Source organism: Photinus pyralis, unplaced genomic scaffold, assembly GCF_008802855.1.
Source record: "Photinus pyralis isolate 1611_PpyrPB1 unplaced genomic scaffold, Ppyr1.3 Ppyr1.4_LG4, whole genome shotgun sequence".
Classification (NCBI taxonomy): Eukaryota; Metazoa; Arthropoda; class Insecta; order Coleoptera; family Lampyridae; genus Photinus; species Photinus pyralis.
The window spans coordinates 10691254-10697253 of NW_022170511.1; the positions used below are offsets into that span (position 1 = coordinate 10691254).

The 6000-nt window shown below is 35.4% G+C and overlaps 1 long non-coding RNA gene across 1 annotated transcript; it reads right to left on the bottom strand.

Moving 5' to 3' along the window:
- Nucleotides 1–4566: 4566 nt before the first annotated feature.
- LOC116169916 lies at nt 4567–4984 on the bottom strand. Its single transcript, XR_004145116.1, has 3 exons — nt 4900–4984; nt 4643–4738; nt 4567–4588 (listed from the first exon to the last, which is right to left on the bottom strand). It is a non-coding gene; the product is annotated as an uncharacterized LOC116169916 (long non-coding RNA).
- Between the last annotated feature and the right edge of the window lie 1016 nt (nt 4985–6000).

Sequence of the window (6000 nt, forward strand, 5' to 3'; positions counted from 1 at the left end):
AAGTGGAACAGATTTGGAAGCATACCCTAAATTACGCGCGTTTGTGAAAGCTTCAACGAAAGGATAGGTACAAAAGCCAAAGAAATGTTCTGCATTTACAGAAAGCGACCTAAGAGGATTTTTTATTTCATCCAGATGACAGTTTCAAAAGTCATACTTGAAGTATCGTTACTTAGCAACTTTAAAGCACGTGTGTTTTAAAGGCCCTTTTTCGCACGCATTTGAGTGTTTAAAACGGAGATTGTGATTCAGGTATAATAAAAAAGTTGTATTACTTATTCAAGTACCTATACCTATAGTCTGACATTCTGTATCAAATCGAAGCTGCAATAAGTTTACGAAAAAAAAACCAACCATTGTCCTTTATGAGAGCATGACCTTTGTTCTGTCGTCGAAGATTTTCACGGAAAACTGATTAGTTCTTCTGGATTCCTCTAAAAACAAGATAACTAACTTTCACCTTTAGACGAAACAACACAAAGTCAGGAAAATATAAAGGTAAGAAATTATATTTGGAGCTTCCGTTACTACTTGTATCGATATAATTCAAAAGTTATGGTCTCTTTTAGTATAGCATCACCAACGAGGTAAATTACAAGAAACAGATAAAATCAATTTGTATCCTGTTTTCCCAAAAGTGTCTGTTTCCGGCAGTTGAAATGTAAATAAAAGTACTGGAAAAACGACACTTTTATCACAGAATGTCTCGTTAGTGCAATCAGGTAAAAGTTTTGTATGTTCATCCTGTGTCGCGCTTCCCAAATTGTGCAATCAACATTAAAACAACAGGAAATTGACCGAATAATTCATTCCGATAAACGCGACCATTTTATAAATGTTTGCTACATCTCTATACGAAGAGAAATTTATCTATATCGGTAAAAGTATTACACTAAAGACAATTCGAGCTGAATAAAATAACGGAAATCGATTTATATTCAAGAATCGCCTTGGCGCGATATTTTTGAGGCGCATATATTATAATGAAAATCGGTCATAAATCGGACGTATAAAAAGCAAACTGTATCTGAAAGAGTGTCAGGTGTGCCGTTGACAATAGCTCCGAAATCACAAGTACATGTCGGGTTGGGGCAGCATGACAACTTCAAATATTGTATAAGACGCAAATGGATTACCTCGCTCATTCGAAAATCCATTAACTTTTTTCGAGTACACAATGAGATGTAATGTAAACCGATCGCAGCCTGTTAACAATAAGGTACTTAGGTATAATTAGGGCATCGTAGGTTTTAAAGGGAATTAACAAGGCCAACTACACAATAAGTTTTTTATTGGTGTAATAAGAACAATATCACTTCCAAGTGCTCTAATTTTTAACCAACTTGTGGTTTTTGTTTTTATATCTCCCAAAAAGTCCAATGAGTTAGGATGAGAAGAGCATAACATATAATAGTTACTGCCATCTTAAAATTCATAATAAAGTCAGATTTACACACAAAAATTAGGAGTGTGCAGTGTGCAGGGGTGTAGGTGGGCGTTTAATTTGTACTGCATGGGCAAACAATGTTATTTTGGAAGGGACTAAAACATTTGTATTAGTCACACGAAAGGTTGTAAAACGAACCGAGAAATAGCGAGTACCCCCCCCCCCAGAGGGAGCGAAGGGCCAGAAAATTTTTGAAAATTTAATGCAAAATTTTAATTTTTTGCCAATTAATATTCATAATGTCAACGATGGCGAGAATGCGACAAGCGTCTTACTCCCATCGCTACAAGGACTTTTTAGTTCTTTTAATTCAATTCTTCAGTGAACATACCTACTCTCACAGTAACTCTCGCAAAGTGAGCGACTGCTGATTTTGAACTTTAGCTATTGCTTTAATGTTCTGTAAATGTTGTGACTATTATGAAATAATTGCTGTCGGGCACCTCACAAGTAGAGGACCAAATACAGACATTCTTTTTACCGTAGTCGTTTCGTCCATTACGATCTATGGGATAGATTATTTTTAGCCAGTTTATGGAATGTTTAGAAAGACTTAATGTGTTGTGGTGCTTACCAAAACCACTTAACTTATGTCTACCCGAAAAAGGGCACTTTGTCGTGGGCATTACCATAGTTATTTGGAGTTTTTCTACACTTTGTCTCGAGCTCGTCCTTCTCATAACGAAAATGGCTTGCATTTTTTGTACGCCCACGGCGACCAACGATGTTTACCAACGGCCAAACACACGTTACATTTTTCAATCATACATCCAACCTAATAAAAAACGGCGATCTTTGCAAAACGTAGAACTATATAAAATAGTGATTCACTACCATTATATTTGTTACTTGTTAACAGACTACGATCGGTTTACATTACTTCTCATTGTATGTACACTCGCAAAAAGTTAATGGGTTTTCGATTGGGCGAGGAAATCCATTTGCGTCTTATACATTTAAAGTTGTCATGCTACCCCAACCCGACATGTACAACAATTACGTTTGTGATTTCAGCGTATTGTCAACAGCACATCTGACACTCTTCCATATACAGTTTGCTTTTTATACGTCCCATTTAACACGATTTTCATTACAATGTCTCTATATGCGTCTCAAAAATACTGCGCCAAGGCGATTGTTGCAAGTAAATCGATTCCCGTTATTTTATTCAGCTCCAATTGGCTTTAGTCGATACCGACTACTTTTACCGATATAGGTAAATTTCTCTTCGTACAGATGTAGCAAACTTTTATAAAATGGTCGCATTTTTCGTACCTACTGAATTATTCGATCCGGCATTCAGTTATAAACTTGCCGTTTTACCTCGTTTGTGTTACTATATTAAAAGAGATCATAATCTTGGATCATATCGCTACAAGTAGTATAAGGCAGTTCAACATAATATAATTTCTTACCTTTGTATTTTCTTGTTGTTTCGCCTAAGGGTGAAAGTTAATTATCTTGTTTTTAAAGGAATCTAGAAGAAATGTATTTTCCGTGAAAATCTTTGTCGACAGAAACGAGATCATGTTTCATTTTCCTGAGTTTCACCAAAGGAAACATTTGTTTTTTTTTGCGCAAAGCTATTGCAACTTTGGTTAGATACAGAATGTCCGAATAGGTATTTGAATAAGGATAAAATTCTTTAATCGTGCAAATCGTTAATGTGCGTTAGCAGTACGACGGAATCTCAATTTTGTTTTTATTTGCAATACGTTGTACCTACGCTGTAACGAAGCACCCGTTCTCCGCCTGGAAATTACTAGTTTTAGTGATCACTCTGTAGATGAACTCCCGGTATCAAGAAAGTAGAAAAGTTTTAAATTTGCCGCTTCGTTACTAAGATTGTCGCTTCGAAAATATCTATTTCTGCGTAGGAGTTGGAAATATAAGGTAGAAATTGGTTGTTAAGCCGCCCATTAAGGAAAATAAGAGGCCGAATTATAATTTTTCCGTTTGCAACCGTTCCTGTACGAATATTCCAATTGTTTTTACATAAGCCGAAAGCTCTCTTGCCAGGGATGAAGAGGGACAGTCAATCTTATTCAGTGTTAGGTCCGTTAGTTAGTCATTAATCGATTTCAATTTTCTAGTGGTATACGAAATTTAGAATTACAACCAGCAAGGTCGTGCAGTTTACGGAAATAGGATAGGACACTCCGTCGTTTGACCTCACATTCCAAGGAACAAAGGAGCATTGCTGAATTGCGGAACTTGGAGATTTTATTCCGACTATTTGGATAAGTATAATTAACCGAAATTAGATAAATGGGTTACACAAGAACAGCCTCCGATTAAGTCAAGATTACATCCGGTCGATGCGCCCCTAAAAAATTTGAATTTTGACACCGGCCCCGTATTTTTAAGACGTCTGGTAAGGACGTAATTCATTCAAAACGGTTTTAATTTTCTAGCGTTATCGCAAGAGCATGCCGTCGAGCTGGAAAATGCGTCGTTCCCCCATGGCACAGACGACTTTTTACTTATTTTGTCTGAAATTAATTCTACCGCGCCGTATTTAAATCTTTTGCTTTTGGTGGTTGAGCGAAATGTAAGTTTAACCGAAACGTAAAATCTTTTGCCTTTGGTGTTTAACCGTATTTGAATCTTTCGCTTTCTGCCTTTGGCACTTCCAAACTTCGTTTTGTAAGTCCCGTAGTTTTCCGTAAATTTATTTTGCATTCATACCCAAGTAGCACGCAATATGGAAGCAATAATGGCTATAAACTGGCGCAACATTGACTTCATATTGTATTTTTATATTGCGCCAACATAGAATGTGAACGCTTTTAAAAATTGGGCCAATATAGTTAACAATATTGGTTCAATATCACTTACAATATAAAACCAATACTGTTATACTACATTGGCCCGATCTCATAGTTACAATATCGGGGAAATATTGCAGCCTACATCGGACCAATGTAGGATGTAAATGCTTTGTAAACATGGGCCAATATTGTTGAACTATATTACCACAATATAGAATGGAAATAAACCTTGATTCAATATTTTCTCACAAGGCCGAATCAATACTGTTGGAGGATATTAAACCAGAGTGGTTCTACGTATGTAACTGTACAACATAATAAAATAACAGGTAAATTGAAAAGCGTAGGAAAACGGAATATCGAATTTATTCTGTAAAGAAAGAAAATGATGTAAAACTAAGATGTTACAATTCACGATTTATACTTTTCCCTTTCCTTGCGACCCCCCGTCCTACTCTGCAGCAGAGGCGAAAGTCCCACTCACAAGACCCAACAGCTTGGATTTTATTCTTAACTGTAACTAAACAATATCAAAGATTAAAAAATTACTTATGAAAATTGATATAATATCTGGTTATTAGCACAAAATCTACGTCGTGCCTACATCTTAATGTTTATGCAAGCATTACCAAACCAAAAAACTGAATCTTATAAGATAATACCTATATAATAGGTACTTACCCTTTATTCTCAGTTTCTCACAGGATGCACTAATAAAGAAAGTCACCAAATACTCGCTGACAATACTAACACTTGCACATCTACAAATACAAAATGAAATAATTCATAATCACACAGATCACGTAAACATTAAGTGTAGGTCACCGTGGTGTAGTTAGATATGCTTAATGGCGTGCTTATGCAGCGTTGCGCAAACTCTCCGAAATGATGCTATACTTAAAAGTGCTGTCTCATGTTTTTAATTACATAAAGGCCCAAGATTGTGCCCATATGTTTTTTCCTATATTGATTAATACAATATAGGCCCAATGTCGATAATATCAATATAATAAGATATCGAATTCAAACATTAGACCAACATTGCGCCAATATTGTTTTGTTCTATGTCGATTAAAAGAACATAGGTCCAATACCGACAATATCGATATAATAAACATATTGACTATACAATATTAAACCAATATTGGAAATATACGTGTGAGACTACATTGACTGACCAACATTGCGCGTATATGGTTTTTTTGTACATTGATTTAAACAATATATGTACAACGTCGATATAAACAATGTTGGTTACATAATGTTAAACCAATATTGAACCATTATTAGAAATATCCATATAACATTATATTGGTTATTCCAGATTGCGCCCATACCAGAATTATCTATATAGAATTATATTAGATATTCTATATTGATCCAACATTAACTTTTAAAATGTTGGATTTACAATATATGTTATATATAGGTGTAACATTGATGATATTCCATATGAATTTTACAGAGATTTTAACATGTAGGTCCAATATAGAAAACGATATGCAATATTGCGCCAACATATTTATATTGGGCCTAGATATCCCCTTTCTAATGCCAAGATTATGTGCTACCTGGGTACTATCTAAATTTTGCTTTTACATTAAGTTTACCGCCCCGTAACTACAGCTTAATTGCTTTTTCCTGCAGATCAATTGCAACCGCTTATGCAAGGTAAGCTTTTTACTACTTTCCATTTCATTAACTATAAGGAGGGGAGTGAGGGGGGTATTTTCTCGTTTCCTGCATTTCTTTCCCGTAGAAACCGCTACCGAATCCGATTAT